Here is a 23,473-nt window from a genome sequence, read left to right as displayed (position 1 = left end):
ACACACACACACACACACAGAGAGAGAGAGAGAGAGAGAGAGAGAGAGAGAGAGAGAGAGAGAGAGAGAGAGAGAGAGAGAGAGAGAGAGAGAGAGAGAGAGAGAGAGAGAGAGAGAGAGAGAGAGAGAGAGAGAGAGAGAGAGAGAGAGAGAGAGAGAGAGAGAGAGAGAGAGAGAGAGAGAGATAGAGAGACAGACAGACAGACAGACAGACAGACAGACAGATACAGACAGAGAGACAGACAGACAGAGATACAGAAAGACAGACAGAGAAAATTATAAAAAAAAGGAGAGGAGAAGAGAAAAGAGAAAAAGGAAGAAAGGCAGGAAGGAAAGGAAAGGAAAGGAAAGGAATAAGGAAAGGAAAGGAATAAGGAAAGGAAAGGAGCTGAAAGGAATGAGAGAGAGAGAGAGAGAGAGAGAGAGAGAGAGAGAGAGAGAGAGAGAGAGAGAGAGAGAGAGAGAGAGAGAGAGAGAGAGAGAGAGAGAGAGAGAGAGAGAGAGAGAGAGAGAGAGAGAGAGAGAGAGAGAGAGAGAGAGAGAGAGAGAGAGAGAGAGAGAGAGAGAGAGAGAGAGAGAGAGAGAGAGAGAGAGAGAAAAAAATAACAGCAATATATCAGGACGGTCATAGATCAAGCCGCCGTTGGAGCAGAATGTCACGCTGGAGGGTGGAGGAAAAAAGAAGAAGAGGAGGAGGAGGAGGAGGAGGAGGAGGAAAGAACGAACAAGGATGGGTGAGGAGGGAGAGAAAGGGATTGAGCATAGGGTGAAGGAGGAGGAGGAGGAGGAGGAATACATAGGAGGAGGAGAATGAGGAAAAGGGAGGAGGCAAAGGCGAAAGATAAGAAGGAGGAAAGAAAAAGACTGGATATAGAAAGGCGAAGGGGAAGGGTTGGTAGAGGGGCGAGGAAGGAAGGAAAGAAGAAAGGAAGGAAGGAAGGGAGGAAGAAGGAAGGAAGGAAAGGAAGAAGGAAGGAAGGAAAGAAGGGATAGAAGAGAGCCAGGCAGTATGGAAAGAAGGAAGGTAGGAGAGAAAGAAAAGCAGGAAGGAATGAAGGAAGGAAGGGAGGGAAGGAAGGAAGGAAGGGAGTATGGAAAAAGGAAAAAAGGAAGGAAAGGAGGGTTAGAAAAGAGCCGGGCAGTATGGAAAGAAGAAAGGTAGGAGGAGAGAAAGAAAAGCAGGAAGGAAGGAAGGAAGGAAGGGAGGGAAGGAAGGAAGGAAGGAAGGAAGGAAGGAAGAAAGGAAAGGAAGAAGGAAGGAAGGAAAGAAGGGATAGAAGAGAGCCAGGCAGTATGGAAAGAAGGAAGGTGGGAGGAGAGAAAGAAAAGCAGGAAGGAAGGAAGGAAGAAAGGAAGGAAGAAGGAAGGAAGGAAAGAAGGGATAGAAGAAAGCCAGGCAGTATGGAAAGAAGGAAGGTGGGAGGAGAGAAAAAAAAGCAGGAAGGCAGGAAGGAAGAAAGGAAGGAAGGAAGGAAGGAAGGGAGGAAGGAATGAAGGAAGGGGGGAAGAAAGGAAGCAAGGAAGGAAAGAGCAGATCAAAATAAACAGTAGTTACGTCACCAAACACACACACATCTCATTTCTCCTCCAATGACAGCTGGTCCGTGATTGAGGGAGGAAGTCGAGCGGAGGGAACATATCTTGGAGCGAAATAAAAACATGTAGAGTAACCGAGGCAGGAGGAGACTGGAAATAGGAATAATCATCTAATGGTGAAATAGCCCCACTCTATATTAGTTCTTTCGATTTCCGATAGAGGGTTCTCGCGCGTCCTCGTTCCATTAGCGACCATCGGCCCGGCGCTCGTGGTGGTTAGCGTTTGGAAAGACGCGAGCAAACTAGGGTGTTCCTGCTTTCTTGTATCTTTTCTTATGTTAAAGCAGCAAATTTTCACAAAAGGCACCGCAGCACCTTGTCGTGGTATGGGGAGCCACATGCGACAATCAGTGAAAAATGAAAACTCTACGAATTTCACGGACAAATCCACGCCGGTAGCCACAGCATCCGGCAGTTCTTCATGTCGCTTCAGAGGAGTTAAAGGGAAAACTTGTCAAAAAATTTACATGTGATTTCGAGAGAGAGAATTAACACAGTTGCAAGTGACCGTACGCTTTATACAAACAATGCATACTTTTTTTTTACAGCAAAGGAGACAGCACAAGGGCACAAAAAAAGGAAACAATAAAAAAAAGCCCGCTACTCGCTGCTCCTGTAAAGAATCCGAAGCGGTGGCCGAAAGAGCAGTCAATTACGTGAGAAGAGGTGTCCAGATACCTCGTCTCATTATTGTAAATCAACGACTCCAGGCTTTGCTATCGTACATACAGCACAGCGAACCAAATACATACAAGCAGCTATGACGAACAGAAAACCACAATGAACAGTAGCCAGCAGCGAAAGGATTAAATCAAACAAGAACACATAAAAGTACTGAACCCGCACTAGTTGGAGCAGCATCATCATCATTGCCACTGCAGAGGTGGACACTAGTTTATCCGTTTCGGGGTCCGCCACCGGGCTGCACATCACGACCCCAACGACCGTATGCATTTCCGAGCGTTGAGCCTCCGCGTGGGATGCGAGCCGTTCTTTGACAGGCCACGAGACGGATAAACTACATAATATTTACCCTCCAGAGAAGCTTCGTCTGGCCGTCAACAGGCAAGACATATATCTCCCGTGGTCCTCGACTCCTCGTGATCCGGCGACTCAAAACCTCTCAGATCCTCCTCCTCCTCCTCCTCCTCCTCCTCCTCCTCCTCCTCTTCCTCCTCCTCTGCCCACTCCACCAGAATATTGGACGTAGGAATTCACAAACGAACAGACAAAAAGGACTTACATTGGAATTATCGACAAGGCTTACGACACACACACACACACACACACACACACACACACACACACAGAGAGAGCCTTCCTTGCCTGGCGCGGGTTTAAATATCAAATCCTGACATTCCCAACTAAATAAAACGCCAACTTTTTCTTCTTCCTGAACACTCGACGCAACTTTTCACACTTTGTCTTTTGAAATAACGTCGTCAGGAGAGAGAGAGAGAGAGAGAGAGAGAGAGAGAGAGAGAGAGAGAGAGAGAGAGAGAGAGAGAGAGAGAGAGAGAGAGAGAGAGAGAGAGAGAGAGAGAGAGAGAGAGAGAGAGAGAGAGAGAGAGAGAGAGAGAGAGAGAGAGAGAGAGAGAGAGAGAGAGAGAGAGAGAGAGAGAGAGAGAGAGAGAGAGAGAGAGAGAGAGAGAGAGAGAGAGAGAGAGAGAGAGAGAAAAAAAAATTCGCCCCGTAGTTGAAAATATAAAAGGGAAAATAATGCAGAAAAAGACGAGGAAAGAAACAAAAGATAAATACGCACGAGAAAAATAAATACGACCTGCAAAATAATAATAATAATAATAATAATAATAATAATAATAATAATAATAACAACAACAACACACATCAGGCGGAACATGAAGAGGAGAAAAATGAGGAGAAAAAGAGAGAAGGTTGAGAAAGAAGCTGACCTTTAAATGCAAAAAAAAAAAAAGAGATTAGCACAGAAGGGAGAAAAAGAAGAGTTAATATAATGAATTAAGACGTAGGAGTGGGAGGAGGAGGAGGAGGAGGAGGAGGAGGATCAAGATGATGATGACGGAAGGAGGAACAGGAATGAGGGGAGGAGAAGGAGGGGGAGTTGAGGCCTCGAGGAATGAAAGAAATGAAGGAGATGAGTGAGTCGGGGGGTAGGGGTGCGGGGGGGGGGGGGAGGCGGGAGAAGAAGGTCAAGGATCAACATCGGGGAGTCGAGAGTCGCGGGAACAAAAAAAAAGAGTCGACTCGGTCATGAATCTTTTAAATCTGACTCATTGGACCTCTCTCTCTCTTAAAGAAAACACACGTAAAAACACACTCACTCTCACACACACACACACACACACACACACACACACACACACACACACACACACACACACTCGACACGAATCCACGCACGCAAACAGAATAAAAAATAACATGACTTTGGGATAGAAAATAAGAGAAATTCCACCAAACCAAAGTGAGGGAGTAACCGGTTGACACCTGCCGAAACGGGCGTATCCCACTCCCTGTGAGGCAGTACCTACAGGATGCGAGTGGTTGCCGCAAGCTTATCAAAGACTTTCCTGTGTCCTCATTCTAAGTTTCCCTGTCGTCTCATTAAAACCAGAGAGTATTTTAATGTGCTCTTTAAAGACAGCTGCGTTTACTGTCTACACCAAACTTAATATACGCGACACATAATTTCCTCTTTTTTTTAAACAGAAGTAGCGTTTAGCAGGATTTTTTTGTCAGTTTTTGCCTTTAAGGTGATTCCGTTACTGTAAAAAAAGTATAAAAAAATGGACGTAGAAAACAAAGAATAGACGCACGCAGAGGATAAAAAAAGTCTTGAGAGAGAGAGAGAGAGAGAGAGAGAGAGAGAGAGAGAGAGAGAGAGAGAGAGAGAGAGAGAGAGAGAGAGAGAGAGAGAGAGAGAGAGAGAGAGAGAGAGAGAGAGAGAGAGAGAGAGAGAGAGAGAGAGAGAGAGAGAGAGAGAGAGAGAGAGAGAGAGAGAGAGAGAGAGAGAGAGAGAGAGAGAGAGAGAGAGAGAGAGAGAGAGAGAGAGAGAGAGAGAGAGAGAGAGAGAGAGAGAGAGAGAGAGAGAGAGAGAGAGAGAGAGAGAGAGAGAGAGAGAGAGAGAGAGAGAGAGAGAGAGAGAGAGAGAGAGAGAGAGAGAGAGAGAGAGAGAGAGAGAGAGAGAGAGAGAGAGAGAGAGAGAGAGAGAGAGAGAGAGAGAGAGAGAGAGAGAGAGAGAGAGAGAGAGAGAGAGAGAGAGAGAGAGAGAGAGAGAGAGAGAGAGAGAGAGAGAGAGAGAGAGAGAGAGAGAGAGAGAGAGAGAGAGAGAGAGAGAGAGAGAGAGAGAGGAGAGTAATACCACTTAACACTACTGAAAGGCAAAGACGAAGAGGAAAGAAAAAAAAACACACAGGAAAATACAGGAAAAAAATATACATGAAAAAAAAAAGGTTACTCCTGACGAAAGAGAAAACGGAGACGGCGCACTTCAAAGGCCATCATCCTAAAAAAAAAAAAAGAGAGACACCCTTTCCCCCCTCCCTCCCCCCACCCACCCTTCCCCCTCACCCCCTAACCTCCTTTACCTCGGCCTCTTCAAAACGTCAATGCCTTCCCTTGCGTCACCCTCTTATCAGTTCCCCCCCCCCGCCCCCCCTCCTCACCCCTTTTCCCCTCCCCTTCCCCTGCTCCCCTTCTTCCATTCTTCTATACAACGCAATTTTTTTCCCTGCCCTCCCTCCTCCCTCTGACCCTCTTTCCAGTACAACACCTTCCTCTTTCCTCTTTCCATACCTCCATCCTCTTCACACTCCCCCTTTCATACTTCCCTCCCTCCCTCCTCCTCCTCCTTCAACAGCGGTCTCTCCTCTCCTCTCCTTTCCTCTCCCCTACAACACCTATTTCCTCTTTCCATACCTCCATCCTTTTCACTCTCTCTCCCTCCCATTCTTCCCTCCCTCCCTCCCTCCCTCCTTCTACAGCGCTCTCTCCTCTCCTCTCCTTTCCTCTACTTTCCTCTTCTCCCCTACAACACCTATTTCCTTTTTCCATACCTCCATCCTTTTCACACTCTCTCTCTCTCTCTCTCTCTCTCTCTCTCTCTCTCTCTCTCTCTCTCTCACTCTCTATCTCTCTCTCTCTCTCTCTCTCTCTCTTCCCCCACTCCTCCTCCTCCTCCTCCTCTCCTCTCCTCTCCTCGTCCTCCCTACCTTCCTCTTCCTTTTAGCCATTCTTTCTTTTCTTTTTCATAATCTTCTCTTCCCCTCTCCCTCCTGCGTCTCCGTTTTTCTTTTTCTTTTTCTTTTTTCTTTCTTTATTTGCTGTGTTTTTCTTTTTGCCTGGATGTTTTTTTTATTTTATCATCTCTTCTTTTCTTCCTTTCTTTCCTCTTCTTGTTTACGCATTCTCTATTTTTTCTCCCTTTTTTTTCTTCTTATCGTTTTCTTTCTCTCTTATTTATCCTCCTCTTACGCTCTTCCTATCTTCTCTCTTTTCTGCTTATCGTTTACTTTATCTTTATCTTCCCTCTTGTTTAATCTTTCTTCTTTTATATTTCTTCTTCCGTTCTTCCTATTTTCTTTATATTCATTTCGTTCCCTTTCTCTTATTTTAAATCTTATGTTTCTTCTTTTATTTTTCCTCTACTCACTCTCTTCCTAATTGGGGTTTTTTTATTCTCTTTCTATTCTTGCTCTTTTATTTTTCCTCTTTCTTTATCTTTCCTCTATACTCACGCTCTTTCTAATTTCTTTTCTTCTTCGCTTCCTTTTCTTTCTCTTTATCTTTCCTCTTTTATCTTTTACCTCTTCTTTTATCTCTCCTCTACTCACTCTCTTTTTTAGTTTCTTTCCTTCTCCTCGTTTTCATTCTCCTTCATCTGCGTAACCTTCTTCCTCGCGTTAACTGCCCACTCACTCGCTCTCTTTCCTCCTCGTCCTCCTCTCCTCCTCCTCCTCCTCCTTTCCATTTAAAACATATATTACTTTCGCTCGCGGCTCAATCATTACGCCGCAGCCTTTTATCCTCGCATTCAACCATCGCGAAAAAATATCACAGGAAGAAAAAATCCACTCAGAAAAAAAATATATAGGATGAAGATCAAGTTCGCGTTTCAACTCTCCTTTTTTCATCTCGAGTGATCAGCGATGGAGTCAAGGACATGGCGAGCCGGGCCGAGGCATTTGCACCGAAATCTTGCTGGCGAAAAGGAGAGCAGGAAAGAGAGAGGAGGAGAGAGGAGAGAGGAGGAGGAGGAGGAGGTGAAGGGGATAAAGGAGGAAGGAGGAATGAGAGGGGACACATAGAAGAAGGAAGGAGAATGGGGAAGGGGGGGAAGAAACAGAAGAAAAAGAAGGAAAGCGGAAAAGAGAGAGGAAGAGAGAAGAGGAGGAGGAGAGCGTAAAAGGAGAAAGTAGAAGGGGATAAAGAAAACTGGGGAGGAAGGAGGAAGGAGAGGGAACACATAGAAGAAGGGAGGAGAATGGAAACATAGGTAGAGGGGGAAAAAAAGAATGAGAACGGAAAAGAGAGAGGAAGAGAGAAGAGGAGGAGGAGAGCGTAAAAGGAGAAAGGTGGCGATGGGAAAAATGCGTGTGAAAGGGGATGAGGGAAAATAAGGGAGAGGAGAGAGGAGTCAGAGGGGACGGATAGGAAGGAGGCAGAGGGGAAGAGGAGAAAGGGGGAGGAAGAGGAAGAGACCGTAAGAGGAGAAAGGTGGGGATGGGAAAAGGGTGTGTTAAAGGGGATGAAGGGGAAGGGGAAGAATGAAGGCGAGGAGAGGAGAATGGAGAATGAGGAAGAGGGGGAAGAAGAGAAAGGAGGAAGAAGGAAAGCGAGGGAGGGTGCATAAAGAGAGGAAAATGGAGAAAGAGGAAGATAGGGAAGAAGAGAAAGGGGAAGAATGAAAGCGAGGAGAGGAGAATGGAGAAAGAGGAAGAAGGGGAAGAAGAGAAAGGAGGAAGAAGGAAAGCGAGGGAGGGTGCATAAAGAGGAGGAAAATGGAGAAATAGGAAGATAGGGAAGAAGAGAAAGGAATAAGGAGAGAAAGGAGGGAAAGGAACATGAAGGGGATAAAGAAGAAATAAAAATATGGGAAAGAGGAAGAAAAGAGAAGTATGGAAAAAAAACGAAAGAGGGGAAGAAGAGGAAGAAATAAAGAAGGAGAGTGCATAGGAGGGGGAGGTAAGGAAAAAAAGAGGAAAGATGATAACGAAACAAAGAAACAAGGAAACAAGCGGAAATAAGGAGACGGAAGCAATTTGAAATGGAAAAGAGAAAGGAAGAGAGAGAAAGAAAGAATCAAGGGAGAGAGAGAAAGACACGAGGAGGGGAGGAGATAACGTGAGAGAGGGAGAGAACTTGGAGAAGAGAAAAATGGAGAGAATACGAGAAAAAAAAGGAATAAAAGAGATAGATAGGAAGGAGAGAAGGAGAATAAAGTAAAAAGGGATAAAATATACAAAAAAAGACGGGAATAGAGAAAACTGAAGAAGGGAAGGAGACAATGCAAAGACGAGATAAGAGGAAACAAGAGGAGGAGGAGGAGGAGGAAGAGGAGGAAGAGGAAGAGATAAATAGAGACAAAGAAGAGAAAAATAGACGATGTAAAGGAGAGATAAAAGGAAAGCAGAGGAGGAAGAGGAAGAGGAGGAAGAGGAAGAGGAGGAAGAGGAAGAGGAGGAAGAGGAAGAGGAAGAGGAGGAAGAGGAAGAGGTAAATAGAGACAAAGAAGAGAAAAATAGACGATGTAAAGGAGAGATAAAAGGAAAGCAGAGGAGGAAGAGGAAGAGGAGGAAGAGGAAGAGGAAGAGGAAGAGGAGGAAGAGGAAGAGGAGGAAGAGGAAGAGGAGGAAGAGGAAGAGGAGAAAGAGGAAGAGGAATAGCGCCAGAGAGTATTCAATCACAGCAGCGGCGTCGATACTGACCTCTTCTGAAGCCTCCTCCTCCTCCTCCTCCTCCTCCTCCTCCTCCTCCTCCTCCTCGTTTTCCCTTTTTGAACTTCCATTTTTCCTCTTCTTCCTCTTCTTCCTTCTACTCTTCCTCTTTCTCCTTATCCTCTTTCTCCTCTTTCTCTTTTTCCTCTTTCTCTCTCCTCTTTTTCTTTCTTCTCTCTCTCTTTCTCCTCTTCCTTCTCCTCTTCCTCTTCTTTCTTTTTTTCCTCATTCTCTTCCCAGTTCTCCTCTTCTCTCTTCTCTTCTTTCTCCCCCACCTGCTCCTCCTCCTCCTCCTCCTCCTCCACTCAATCCACCACTTCCTCCTTCTGGTCCTTCTCTTCAACATTTCAAGGTCACTGTCAGCACCAGCGAACTCCATCACGAAGTTGTTAATGGGAAGGCTTTGGGTGAGACGCTCGAAGTGGAGGAAGGTGGAGGAGGGCGGATGGAGGTGGAGAGCCAGGGCACAGTGGAGGGGGAGGGAGAGGGATCTAGGACATGTGGAAAAGACAGTAAATGGAGAGGGCAGTGAGAAATTGATTGCGATGTGGAATGGAAGCTCGAACGTGTAGGAGAGAGAGACACGATGGAGAGGAAAGGGAGAGAGGGAGGGAGGGAGGAAGGGAAAGGGAGATAAAGTCTGCTATAAAGGGAGGGGTGAGACGTGTGGGTGGAGAGGAAATGGAAAGACGTGAGGGGGACAGAGGAAAGGGAAATGCTGAGACGGGAGAAAGTCCGAGAATGAAAGGGAGAGGAAATGAAGGGACGAAGGGAAAAGTGGAGAAGAAAAGTCGAGCGCCGAGATTAGAAATTGAAAGGGTGCACACATAAGAAAAGAGAGATTTGTAAGGTGAGGACAAGTAGGGAAAATTGGAGGAAAAGGAGGAAGAAAAAGAAAAGGTGAAGTAAGAAGGAAAGGAGGAGAAAGAGGAAGAGGAAAGGGGGAACAAATAAGGAAGGAGAGGAGAGATTTTGTAAGGTGAGGAGAAGAAGGGAAAAATGGAGGAAAAGGAGGAAGAAGAAGAAGAAGAAGAAGAGGTGAAGTAAGAAGGAAAGGAGGAGAAAGAGGAAGAGGAAAGGGGGAACAAATAAGGAAGGAGAGGAGAGATTTTGCAAGGTGAGTAGAAGAAGGGAGAGAAAAATAGAGGAAAAGGAGGAAGAAGAAGAATAGGTGAGTAAGAAGGAAAGGAGAAAGAGGAAGAGGAGAGAAAGATCGCAAAGGAAGGAGAGAACTACATAGCAAGGAGGAAGGAAAGAAATGGAAGAGATGGGAGAGGCAAAGATAGGGAAGGAAAGAGGAGAAAAAAAAGGAAAATGGAGGGAAAAGGAGAAGAGAGAGAGTGCCGAGGAAAGGAGGAAAGGAGAGAAAATGTCAAAAAACGTAGAGGGAAACGAATAGGAGAGAGCAGAGGTAAAGATTAGGAATGAAGGAGAAGAAGAAGAGAGAAATGGAGAGAAAAGGAGAGGAACTGAGGGTGAAAGTGATAGCCGAGGAAGGGAGGAAGAAGAAAGGGATAAAGACCAAGGAAGGAGGAGTGAAATAGAAGAGAGGAAAAGGTAAAGATTAGGAAGGAAGGAGAATGACTGGAGGAAAATGGATGAGAGAGAAAGCTTGGGTGAGGAGAGAGTGACTGCCGATGGAAAGAGAGGAAAGGGTCACAAAGGAGGAGGACGGAAAGGTGGAGAAGAGAGGAAAGAAGTAAAGATTAGGAAGGAAGGAGAATGACTGGAGGAAAATGGATGAGAGAGAAAGCTTGGGTGAGGAGAGAGTGACTGCCGATGGAAAGAGAGGAAATGGAGGGAAAGGAAAGGAGAGGCGAGGAGGAGGGAGAGGAATGGAGGAGAGGAGAGAGAGAGGGGGCTGGCGTGAACCTAAGTACCGGGCGCCGTGTTTCTGGGCCCGGCGGTGCTGCGGACGCTGTGTTGGCTCTCAAATAGATTAACTAATTAAAGCGGCAATCATTCCGCTTTACATACTAACCTGACTCTTTCGCGCTGCCCGGACGTAAAGAGCAAAATCGTGTTTCCCAGACGCGGCGAGTTTCAGCGTCTGTGTGTAAGGAACAACTATTTAATCTGGTAGCTGCAGGGATCATGTTTCTTAAGGGCCCCTGTAAGCGAGAAAAATGAGAAAAAAATCATCACTCACGCAAACCATTTCATAATATATGTCAACGAATTTGTGATCAGTTTACACATCATCTATTTTGGGGGGTTTATATCATGGCAAAAATGTGGCCCGTCGCTGGTACACGGTAAAGCCACAAATTTGGCCCGTCGCTGCTACGGGGTTAAGGTTACCGCCACGCCCAAGCTGACCTTACCGTTCACTGCTTCTCCCCCTCCTGCTCCCTCCCCTTCCTGCTGCTTCTGCCTCACACGACCTAGCAAAGAGAAATAGGTAAGGATGCCGCCCCCGCTTACCCTGCTGTTCACCGCTTCTTCCTCTCCTGCTCCCTCCCCTTCCTGCTGCTTCTGCCTCACACGACCTAGCAAAGAGAAATAGGTAAGGATGCCGCCCCCGCTTACCCTGCTGTTCACCGCTTCTTCCCCTCCTGCTCCCTCCCCTTCCTGCTGCTTCTGCCTCACACGACCTAGCAAAGAGAAATAGGTAAGGATGCCGCCCCCGCTTACCCTGCTGTTCACCGCTTCTCCCTTTCCTGCTCATCCCCCTTCCTGCTGCTCCTCCCTTACATCCCGCCACCCTTCTGCTTACTTCTGCTGCCTCCCCTCCCTCCTGCTCATCCCTCGTAAGGCTAACTATCCCCCTCCCCCCAACCCTCCTGTTTACTCCTGCTCCCTCCCCCTCCTCCTGCTTCTCCTCCCTCACACCACTCAGCAAAGAGAAGAAAAAAATAATGTAGCAAAGAAAACAAAATGCCAAATCCTCTTAACCCTAGAAAACTAAGCTGGGTCCATTTGGACCCCCCAATTTGCGCGTCAAATTTCCCGGTCAATGCCCATCTTACCTACAATGCATTGCTTGTTTATACGGCCATTTTCTCATCACTTGGACCTCAGCGGTCGTGGCTGGTGGATGGTACGTGACAGTATTAGCGTTATTAGTGATTTATAGGCAGTGCTTGGTCCACATGGACCCATGGTTATAAGCAGTGTTACATATGGACTATGCACATGCAGTACGTAATGGGCATTTTTTTCTGTGTGATGTAGAAAATATTGTAATGTGTGGTGTTGTAGAGAGTTGAACCATGTTGTTGTGTGAAACTGGCATTTCTATCTATATTTAGTTTATTTTACTCGTTTTCCTCGGACAGGTGTGTTGAACACCTGTCACGTGAAAAGCAGGTGTTGTGAGACAAGCAGGGAAGCAGTGTTGTTGATCAGGAGCCAGTGCTACACCTCCTGTGATCGAGGGAGTGCTGTTGCACGGCTGCAGATAAGCATGTAACAATACAGGCCTATTTGTAGTGTGGGTCCATGGACCCATGGTTATAAGCAGTGTTACATATGGACTATGCACATGCATAGGAGGTAAAGCTAAATATCATGCAGTGCTTCGACTTGTTCGAGGAACAACCTGATCGAGTAGGAGAAGGCCCCAAAATCAAGAAGAGGTGCTCACTCTGCAAATATCAGAAGAACATGGCAAGATCCGAACTGTGTGTGGCTACTGCAAGAGACCTGCATGTGCCAAACACATCACATATCAGTGTGATGATTGCAGATTCTAAAAGGTAACTATCCATATTGCCACTACAGGAAAGGTAATACTGTATATACCATTGCATTTTATGGTAGAAATACAATATGTGTATATTTTAGATTCTAAAAATTGCATATTTTCATTTATCCAGATCACACTCAAGAAAGGACCATGGTGGGCTGCTTTGGGCAGATATAACTTCAGCAACTGTCCAACTAAAGGGAATAAGTAGTTACTAAGCTCAAAATTAGTTATTATATTTTTCTCATAATATTTTTGCAAACTATGTGAAATTTCGGAAAATTTACATTTTTAATTTTGCTACAATAAAAATATGGCATATTTTTCTTTACACTTTGTTTCACTCTCTTCCTGAATCCCTATTCTTAACAAGAAAAATCACCAAGTATTAAAAAAACATAGAAATATTTTTTTTTCAATTTTTTTTTGAAGGGGTCCATTTGGACCCAGTATAGTGTTAACGATCATAAAAAAAAAGGTTAGTGTTCTAGGGTTAAAAACCTGAAGCATAAAGTCATGTTCGAGACCTTTGGGGAACGCGTAATTCAATGCAAATACCTGCGAGCCTTTCCCACAACGTTGCATATTTTACGCGCTCAGAGGCCAAGGCTAGAACTTAAATGAATGTGATTACCGCATATTCAGCATACCGAAATTAGGTCAGAAATCGGCAGGGAAATGTTCAGCTCACTAATGAATGCAGGGCGCACTAATGAATGGAAATCATGAAAAGATCTTCGGTACGATATTGCACGGAAATATTTTCTTTGCCGCTTGCCGAAAAGAATGATAATAATAATCACGCCGGCAGGACTAACGATAGATATTCATACATTTCTTTAATTTGACGTCACTCCCTCCCACAACGCCGCGCGGCAGCCTCCATCCCGGCCGGCAACGAGCTGCTTACATTAAAGTTCACCAGCTCGAGGCGCGCGACCACCTGGGCTCCGGGGCGGCGGGCGGGGACACACACACACCTGCCTCACCTGCACCGCCACCACCACCGCCTCCGCCACACCAACATCACCTTGCCTCACCGTCCTACCTCATAACCACTGCATTTCACCTCACCTTAGCTCACCTCACTTCACCTAACCCCATCATCTCACCTCACCTCACTTAGCATTCGGCCTCAATTCCTTCTTTCCTCACCACCACCACCACCACTATCACCACCATCACCACCACCACCACCACTCTGTTTCGCGTTCTGACCTCACATCACCATCGCCCCCGACTCCATATCCTCACCGCTACCTCACCACCACCGCCACCACCATCACCACCTTGCCTCACCACCCTGACTCGGCCTCAACACCATCCCACCTTCACCGATTTTTACCTCAGCAGACAGACTCATCAACACCCTCTCTACACCGTTCCACCAACACTCCACCCCTCCACCCTGCGATCCACTTGCCCTGTTACCTGCATCCACCCCCCCCCCCACCCTCCGATCCCCTTGCCCTGTTGCCTACATCCACCCCCTCCCCCCCACCACCCTCTCCCACCTCCCCACCGAAAAACTACTTTGCTATTCGGCGAAGTTAATCAGCTGAGAGAACAAGTTGCAAAATCCCGATAACGCGAAATAAAACTCCGAAGCATGAACTGAAAAGGTCATTGGGTTAGCTAAAGGTGATGCCGTCCACTGATATCGATAAAAAAAAATGATTATGGTCTCTTTTTTTTCAACGTGGCGGCGCGGTGGAGTGTGCGGCGGGGCGTTGGGAGAGGCTCTTCGCCCGCCCTCGCCCGGAGTTCGGAGTTCGTGTACATGGTTCCTATTAGCCGTAACTCGAACGCAGTGGCTTCCCATCACGGTAAACAGTCTGGGTGGGTTACACGGCCCTCGTAAATGTACCGATATGAAAAACAGACAGCCTGCCTACTTCATCCTTAACAGGGCAGCAGCACGCGAGTGAAGGGGAAGGGAAGGGAAGGGTAGGGAAGGGTTTTTTGTATACTATTGTGCGCATAAGGTCTCGAGAATCTTCAAAGAGGCTCTGTAGTGAGGTGCAAACTTGGAAATTTTTAGGTAAATAATTAATGAGAAATTATCTTAGGTATATTCTTTTCCGGTACTCTTAATAGATGGAAAGACTAGAGTGATTTTGAAGCTCAAGGATCATAAGGAAGAACACAAATACAATATGCTTAGACACACACACACACACACACACACACACACACACACACACACACACACACACACACACACACACACACACACAGTCAGAGCAGCCTCCTACAAGCTGTACATGCTGCGTAGACTCAGGACGCTGGGGGCACCGGCTGCTGAGCTGTGCGGTATATTCACATCATTTATACTGCCAAAACTCATGTATGCCTCCCCGGAGTGGTCATCCTCCCTTACCCTCACCCAGCAACAGCAGCTTGAGAAGGTACAGAAGAGGGCATTCAGGGTCATTTTAGGCCCTGATTACCACACCTACGACAATGCCCTGACTACCCTGAGTCTCCCGAGGCTCTCTGACAGGCACCAGGACGCCCTCAGAAAATTCGGCGTCTCCCTGCTTCACCATCCTCGCCACCGCCACCTCCTGCCACCCGACGCGCCTCCCCCCACCCGCTTCACAAGGCACGACAATAAACTCACCCCCTTCAGTGCGCCGCGATTCAAACGAAGCGCAGTGCCGGTGATAGTGCGGATGATAAACAATGCCCTGCAGTGATAGCCCTGTTAACCCAAAGGGCCGCAGTGCAGATTAGCACCTCGCCGCCATCCTCTCTCTGCCCCCTTCACACCACCCTCCCTCTCCCTTTTGTCTCTATTTTTAGTATTCCCAAACCACCACCACTACCCCCTCTCTCTCCCTTTAGCGTAGCCTATTTAGTATTAGATTATTGTATTTACCATTAATATATTTTCAGCCTAACAGCTGCCATACCTTAATAAACCTGTTATTGTTATTATTGTTATTATTATTATTATTATTATTATTATTATTATTATTATTATTATTATTATTATTATTATTATTATTATTATTATTATTACACACACACACACACACACACACACACACACACACACACACACACACACACACACACGTGATATAATACAAGATATTACAAGCTTGCCTCAATTCTATAAAACACAAACAGATACGAACAAACAGGTAAGAACAGAAAGACAGACATACAGAGGCAGATAGATAATGTATAGACAGTCCCAGAGATAGCTAGTTTAATTACTACAGCAATGTTGTATAAAGTTCAGGAGACTATAAATACATCAGAAATATAATAATTGCAAAATGCCATCAGTAATTCATTAAAGTCAACAAGTTATTCTAGAGAGCGGAATGTATATATAGTTACGATATATAATGGATGATATCACACACACACACACACACACACACACACGACAAAGACTAGACGGAACTGTGTGTGTGTGTGTGTGTGTGTGTGTGTGTGTGTGTGTTTGTATCGGGGAGGGGCTCAGCGCGGGAGCTCATTGAAGGGGAAAAATGTCGGGCGTCATCATAAACACAATATCGCCCGGCGCCAATAACCGGGTCAAACTGTCCGTGGGGCGCAGATGAGGCCAAACCCGAGAGGGGAATCTCATAAAAAACGGAACATCAACCCCCCTCGCTCCCCTCTACCCCCCCCTCTCCCCCCTCGCCTCCCTTCCACCCCAGCCAGTCTATCCTCACCCATGACAGCGAGCGTGATTTGCTGCCAGACAAAAAGGTGTGCTGTCGGGAGTCTGTTTTTTTTTATTAATTTGGGGGGAATATTTGCTTGTGGGGGGAGCCGGGGGAGGGATGGGGGATGTTTGTAAGTGTGTGTGTGTGTGTGTGTGTGTGTGTGTGTGTGTGAGAGAGAGAGAGAGAGAGAGAGAGAGAGAGAGAGAGAGAGAGAGAGAGAGAGAGAGAGAGAGAGAGAGAGAGAGAGAGAGAGAGAGAGAGAGAGAGAGAGAGAGAGAGAGAGAGAGAAAACTGACTTTCTGAGGATTTGTGAAGAGCCGATGACCTTGTTTTTACGCGTCCCGAGATTAGGGGAGGGAGGGGGGGGAAGAGAGAGAGAGAGAGAGAGAGAGAGAGAGAGAGAGAGAGAGAGAGAGAGAGAGAGAGAGAGAGAGAGAGAGAGAGAGAGAGAGAGAGAGAGAGAGAGAGAGAGAGAGAGAGAGAGAGAAAACAGTAACTAGCAAACACGCAGTGACGCAAATAAGGAATGGAAGGGAAATCGATGGAAACAGAGAATTACACAAACAACAAAAAAATGGGAATTGAAAGTGAAGCGAACTTGAAAATCAGACAAACGGAAAAAGAAAAATAGGAGAAAGAAAGAGAAAGCGAAGCGAACAGAGAAAAATGTCACAAATACAAAACAATAAAAAATCAATTGAACGAGAAATGAAAAGTTAATGAAATGAAAAAGCAAAGAGGAGTGAGAGACGGAAAGGAAAGGAAAGAGAAGAAAAAGAAAGAAAATAAATAAATAAAGAATAAGGAAAAGAGGCAAAAGAAAGAAGACAAAGGAGAGAATGAGAAAGAAAAGAAAAATGAAGTAAAAGAAGAAAATATAAATAAATGAAATAAAAAATAAGGAAAAGAAACAAAAGAAAGAAGACAAAGAAGATAAACGAAAAGAAAGACAGAAGAGAAAGAAAAGAAAAAAGAGAAGAAGTAAAAGAAAATAGAAATTAATGAAATAAAAAAAATAAATGAAGCAAAAGAAAGAAGACAAAGAAGTAAAGGGAAAAAGAAAGACAAGATAAAGAGAAAGAAAAGAAAGAAAAGAAGAAAATAGAAATAAATAAAAATAAAAATAAGGAAAAAAAGCAAAAGAAAGAAAACAAAGAAGAAAAGGGAAAAAGAAAGACAAGAGAAAAAGAAAGAAAAGAAAAAAAAGAAGTGAAAGAAGAAAATAGAAATAAATGAAATAAAAAATAAAAAATATGGAAAAGAAGCAAAAGAAAGAAAAGACAAAGGAAAGACGCATAAAAGAAAGAAAAGGAGAAAAGAAAGAAAAGAAGAAAATGAAAATAAATGAGAAAAAAATAAGAAAAAAGAAGTTAAAAAAGAAGGCAAAGGAGAGAAGCGAAAAAGAAAGACAGAAGAGAAAGAGAAAGAAAGAAAAATAGCTAAAAGAAGAAAAAAACTACAAAGAAAAAAAAAGATAGATAAAAAACAAAGCAAAAACAAAACACTGCTTCACCAACACTAAATATATCACTCCTGACGCAAAGCATTAAACTTGCATCTCGCCCATAAAACAACCCAGAAAAAACACTCAAACACACCCATCTTGCAACTCTGTCCCACACACGAAAATAAATCACAGCTGAGGAAGAAATGAAGCAAAGAATGAAGAAAGGCAGGAAGGAAGGAAGAAAGGAGAGATAGAAGAGAGGGAGGGAGGAATAAGGGATGGAAAGAATGTAAGAAAGAAAGAAGGAGAGAAAGAAAGAAAGAATTAATTAATGAAGAAAGAAAGGAAGGAAAGATGGAAGGAAGGAGAGATAGAAGAGAGGGAGGGAGGAATAAGGGATGGAAAGAATGTAAGAAAGAAAGAAGGAGAGAAAGAAAGAAAGAAAGAATTAATGACGAAAGAAAGGAAGGAAAGATGGAAGGAAGGAGAGATAGAAGAGAGGGAGGGAGGAATAATGGATGGAAAGAATGTAAGAAAGAAAGAAGGAGAGAAAGAAAGAAAGAAAGAATTAATAACGAAAGAAGCGAAGGAAAGAAGGAAGGAAGGGAGGGAGGGAGGGAGGGAAGGAGGGAGGAATGAGAGATGAAAAGAATGGAAGAAAGAAAAAGAAAAAAAGGAGAGACAGAAAGAATTGATGAAGAAAGAAAGGAAGGAAGGAAGGAAGGAAGGAAGGAAGGAAGGAAGGTAACTCAACTGGCTATGGAAAGAAGATAAGGAAATGTGAGAAAACCGAGCATATGAGGGAGAAAAGAAATAGGAAAACCAGGAAAAAACGGAGATATTCTTGTTTGGTTAAAAAGGGTGGAAGGGAGGGAGGAAAAAGTAAGGGAGATTTGATACAGAGGGAGGAGGAAAGAGGAAATGGTCAGAGGAAGGAAAGGAAGAGGAAAAAGAGAGATAACCAGAAAAAAAGGGAGATATTCATGTTTGGTGGAAAGGGAGGAGAGGGGGGAGTGAAGGGAGAGAATAGGGGAGTGAATAGAGCGGCGGTGAGGGAGAATAGGAAAGTTGAGGGAGGAAAAAGAAAAGGGGAACCAGAAAAAAGGGAGATATTCTTGTTTAGTAAAAAGGGAGGGAGGGAGGGAGGAAAAGTACACGGGAGTAGATACAGAGGAAACGATAAAAGGGAGAAAGGAGGTAGGAATAAGAAAGGGAGAACCAGAAAAAAGGGAGATACTATTGTTTGGTGAAAAGGGAGACATGGTAAGGGGTTAAAGAGGTGGGGGAGAGAAAGGGAAGAGAAAAGGGAGAGAATATAAAGGGATAAAAGGGAGAGGGGTGTATGAAGGGAAATACTTGGAGGGGAGAAAGGGGAGAAAAGGGAGAAGGGTGTAGCTAAGAAAGGGAGTATTTGGAGTGGTTAAAGGGGAGGGGTGAGTTTAAGGGAGTGAGGGGGAGAGGGGGTGAAGGGGGGGTTAGGGGGGCGCAGTCTGGCACATCACCCCCCCCCCCTCCCCCCTCCTAACTCCCCGTCCATCACCTCTATCGGATTCGCATTAAAGCCAAAAATCCATATCTGAACTTATTTTTCTCTGATTTATCGGCATTTCTCTCCCTTATTGGCATTCTCTCTCTCTCTCTCTCTCTCTCTCTCTCTCTCTCTCTCTCTGTCTCTGTCTCTTTCTCTTTCTCTTTCTCTTTCTATGTATCTTGTGTCTTTCTGTGTCTCTCTGTCTCTATCTTTGTGTCTGTCTCTCTCTTTGTCTGTCTCTGTCTCTGTTTCTGTCAGTCACTCTCTATGTCTCTCTCGCTCTCTCTCTCTCTCTCTCTCCCTGTCTGTCAGCCGTCCCATCCACCCACATCCAATTAGGCTCCACGTAACATTTCCAATAATAGAATATGTTAACAATTAAATAACAAACAATAACCATCAAAGGTCTCACTGACACCATCGACCCCAGCAGGCTTAATGTTTGTCCCTTCCCCAGACCCACCCCGACCCACCTTTCGTCCTCCTCCTCCTCCTCCTCCTTCTCCTCCTCCTCTTGTCCCCTCGCCTCGCGCCTTCTTTCCCCTACACCAATTTGCAGTTTTGTCCTTTTGTCTGTCCTCTTCACTTCTCTCTCCATTGAGTTCTTTTTCTTTTGTCATATCCTTGTCATGCCCAGATTCATCTTCCTTTTTTTCCGTCTCCTTTTCTCTCTTTCGTTTTTTTTTTTTTGTTTTGTTTTTTGTGTGTGTCGTCTACCGTCTTTCTTTTACTCTGTTTCATTCCTCTTTCCTTCAGTTATCTCCTATTCTTTCCTTGTTTCCCTTCTTCTTTTCCTTTTTTTCTTTTCCTTCCTTTATCTTTTTCCTGTTTTCGGTATCTTCCTGTTTCTCTCGTCTTTCTTTTACGCTGTTTCCTCTCTTTTCTTTTCTATTCCCTCCTAATATTTCCTTGTTTCCCTTCTTCTTTTCCTTTCTCCTTTTCCTTTCTATTTTCCTGTTTCTCCCGACCTTCGTTTATTCACTGTTGTCTCTTTCTTATTTCCTTTCTCCTCTTTCCTTCCTCCTTTTCATTTCTATCTTCATGTTTCTCCCGATCTTCGTTTATTCGATGTTTCCTCCTCTTCTTTCTATCCCCTCCTAATCTTTCCTTAGTTCCTTTCTTCTTCTCTTTTTCCTTCCTCAAATCTTCAACATTAGCCTTTCCCCTTTAATCCACCTTGCACTCAACAAAATCCTCCTCCTTTCCTTTTCTCTCCGTCTCCTTTTCCTCTTCTTCCAATTTCTTCTTCTGTCTAATCTCAACTAATCTCTCCTTGTTTCCTCTCCTCTTTTCCTTCCTTCAATCTTCAGCATTAGCCTCTCTCCTTTAGTTCACCATGCAGAATCCTCCTCCTCTCCTTTTCTCTCCATCCTCATTCACTTGACCTTTCCTTTCCTCTCCTTCCAGCTTTCTATTATTTATATTCCTAACTTATCTTTCTTCGTTTCCTTCCTTCCTTTAGTCCACCTTACATTCAACAAAATCATCCTCCTTTTCTCTTCTCCTCATCTCCTTTCACTTAACCTTTCCTCTCCTCTCCTTCCAACTTTCTTATCTATCAGCCTCTTTCTTCTTCCTGCGCCCGTTATATTCCTTCTATCCCCGCCGACCGGAGCCTCCAGGACCCATATCTAGCACCCTTCTCCTCGCTCCTCTTCTCCCCTCCTCGCCCAGTTCCTTCGCGCCAACTCAGCAGCAGCGAAACTCCTCCAGCGAGCGGCTCTGCGGGTGTGAACGAAGGAGAGGATCAGGCGAAAGAGCCCCCGCCGTTAAAAGAGTCCGCGAGGTGGGGTTGAGGCGGCCGTCAGCGCTCCCGGTAAGTGAGTTTGTGGACGCTCGAGTGAATCAGGGCTGCAGAAAAATGAATTCCCCGAGTACGAAGGAGTAACAACGAGGAAACCCAAGTGGACCATTGAGCCTCCGAATGGTGGTGGACACGAGTCTGCAGGAGGGAAGTAATGGCTTTCTAGGAGGGTTTTCGAGATAAGGGCACGAGAGTTGAGAGGGTAAAAGAGAGAGAGAGAGAGAGAGAGAGAGAGAGAGAGAGAGAGAGAGAGAGAGAGAGAGAGAGAGAGAGAGAGAGAGAGAGAGAGAGAGAGAGAGAGAGAGAGAGAGAGAGAGAGTTCTATAGATGGCAAAAAAGCTGAAGGATGGATATGGAACCGACTATAAGCGCCATCTGTACTATTTTCGAGGTTACTAAACATTGAAGGAGGAAAGAGGAAGGAAAAAGAGAGAGAGGGGGAGGGGAGGGGAGACAGAGAGAAAGAACCAGGGGGATAAAGTGACCCAAAGAAGTCCGGCCGAGTGCCTTGGAGAGCTACCAGGAAGGAAGGGAAGTTGGCAGCATGATAGGCGAGCCGAGGGACGGAAAGAGGAAGTTAAGGACCAGATAAAATCCACAGATGGGCCGATCCGGTACTCTCCAGCTCCCTCGAAGATACGTGAGTGGACTGACCCATGGAAAAAGAAGGACAAAAAAGAACACAAATGGGGGAGTCTAAAAAAAAAGTACCGTAACGAAAATCAGGTGGAAAACAACGAAGGGAGGAGAGCAAGTGGTGGGGGCTGTAGAGGATTTGGTGGAGACAGACTGGACAAAAGTATCAAAGTTTGAGGATCAATTCTGTACGCCATTTCAAACGTTTGCAAGACCGGTGCCAAAAATTCTGATGGTTTGTTTGGTTTCAAGTCACAATTTACCTTTCTACTTAATGTGTGTTTAAGGTCTACGATATCCAGCTATATTCTGAGCTTCTGCATTGCTTGTTTTTTTTATAATTAATTCAGTTAATGGGAGTCCACACAACATAAGTACTGTCTCTGAGGTTGAAACCTTAACCCCTTGACTGCAGATTTCCTACAGTCAGGCCTCACCAAACAACTGGAATGGAGCAGAAAGTGGCTGTTATAATTCAATGTAGAAAAATATAAAGTCCTGCATCTCGAGAGGGGATATGCAGCACACCAATACCACATGGGAAACACTCCACTATCCACCACAGAAGCAGAGAAAGACCTGGGCCTATAATGTTACCAGGCTACCAGGGAAGGCCAAATCCGTGCCAATCGCTGCGGACGGGTTAAAGTTCAAAGTCAAAGACATAAAATTAACATAAGAACTTAACAGTTCTGCCAGCACGCGCAATGTACAAAAGTGAAGTGGAAACATCCTGCAGACCGGCACATCTTCACTCACAGTTCTGCCAGCACGCGCAATGTACAAAAGTGAAGTGCAAACATCCTGCAGACCGGCACATCTTCACTCACAGTTCTGCCAGCACGCGCAATGTACAAAAGTGAAGTGCAAACAACTTCAGAGGACACACAATGACATTATGCAAGAAGGAGCACAGAGTAACAGTGGTGTGAGACTTCCCTTTCTTTCTGTCTAACAACGTGCGTATATGAAACGTAACTATAAAACAAGTTAAAACTGGATTGTGTTAGCACATTCATTCATGTATTCATTCATCTCTGTAGCAACATATGCATATGAAGCAGGTTAATACGCACGAGGAGTAGGCGTGCTCTGTGAAGCATATAAAGGACATACATTTCATAGTGTTTATGCCTCCGTGTGTTCGGGTTACTCTATTGAGCATCGGAAATGTTATGAATAACACGTCCAGACTGGAATAACAACACACGTAAGTGGAGGCGTAGTCCATCACGTCCCCCACGCCGTAGCTCGTCACACGCTGAGTGAGTACAGTCCATAGTCTCCTTGCTACAGTCCGCTTCATTCCGTCTGTCCACTCGCGAACGTGATTGCGTCAAGATCAAATTTTCTTATTTTCAGTGATGTATCTGAATATTAGTGTATACGAAGAACCCTCAAGAGTGGGAGAGACTCATAGTCCGGCCAACCCCTTAAGGGAAGATAAGGACGTTAAAGAAGAAGAGGAAGAGGAAGAAGAAGATGAAGAACAAGGACAAGAGCAAGAAGAAGAAAAAAAAGATAAAATAGATGAGAAGCTGATTAGATCTTAGTGAGAAGCAAACATGTCTCTGGATGAATGGAAAAAAAGGAGCCAGAAGAAACACCCATCAAAAGTTTAAATCAATATGAGAAGAAGATTATTAAGACGAAGACGAAAAGAACCAAATCAGAACCAGAGAAATCGTACCAAATTTCCTACAGGCGAACCAACTTTCCCCTCGTATTTTTTTTTTTTTTTTACAACAAAGGAGACAGCTCAAGGGCACAAAAAAAGCAAACAATAATAAAAAAAAAAGCCCGCTAAAAAAAAGCCCGCTCCTTACAGGCACTAGGAAATCTTACACTACAGTTCGAAAAATTAAAGAAAAAAGAAGATAAAAAGGAAAACTACCACCCAGAAATTAAGACCCAAATATACTTTCCCAGACACACGAAGAAAACGGAGGAACGTCGCGCGCTCAAGAACGGGTTGATGGTAACAGATACAGCCGGATAAGGAAGTTGAAAGGCGGGTAAGCGAGTCTGGGGCCGGATAATCGGTGTCATACGGTGCCGCTTAGGGGAGGGAGGTTCAGGCAAACTTTGCAAACCCAGTTAAAACTTGGCCCGGCGTGCGCGTTGCGAAGTTTGTGTGAAGGAAGAGGTGGTGGAGGAGACCGATGAAG

The 23,473-nt window shown here is 44.9% G+C and overlaps 1 long non-coding RNA gene across 1 annotated transcript; it reads left to right on the top strand.

The window, feature by feature from the left end:
* Nucleotides 1-12,092: 12,092 nt before the first annotated feature.
* Nucleotides 12,093-12,532, top strand: LOC126984105 (uncharacterized). Its single transcript, XR_007736407.1, has 2 exons — nt 12,093-12,211; nt 12,332-12,532. It is a non-coding gene; the product is annotated as an uncharacterized LOC126984105 (long non-coding RNA).
* The last annotated feature ends 10,941 nt before the right edge of the window (nt 12,533-23,473 follow it).

Source organism: Eriocheir sinensis, chromosome 56 (genome assembly GCF_024679095.1).
Source record: "Eriocheir sinensis breed Jianghai 21 chromosome 56, ASM2467909v1, whole genome shotgun sequence".
Classification (NCBI taxonomy): domain Eukaryota; kingdom Metazoa; phylum Arthropoda; class Malacostraca; order Decapoda; family Varunidae; genus Eriocheir; species Eriocheir sinensis.
Note: the sequence above shows the minus strand (reverse complement) of the source record. Positions and strands in the feature narration are given on the sequence as shown.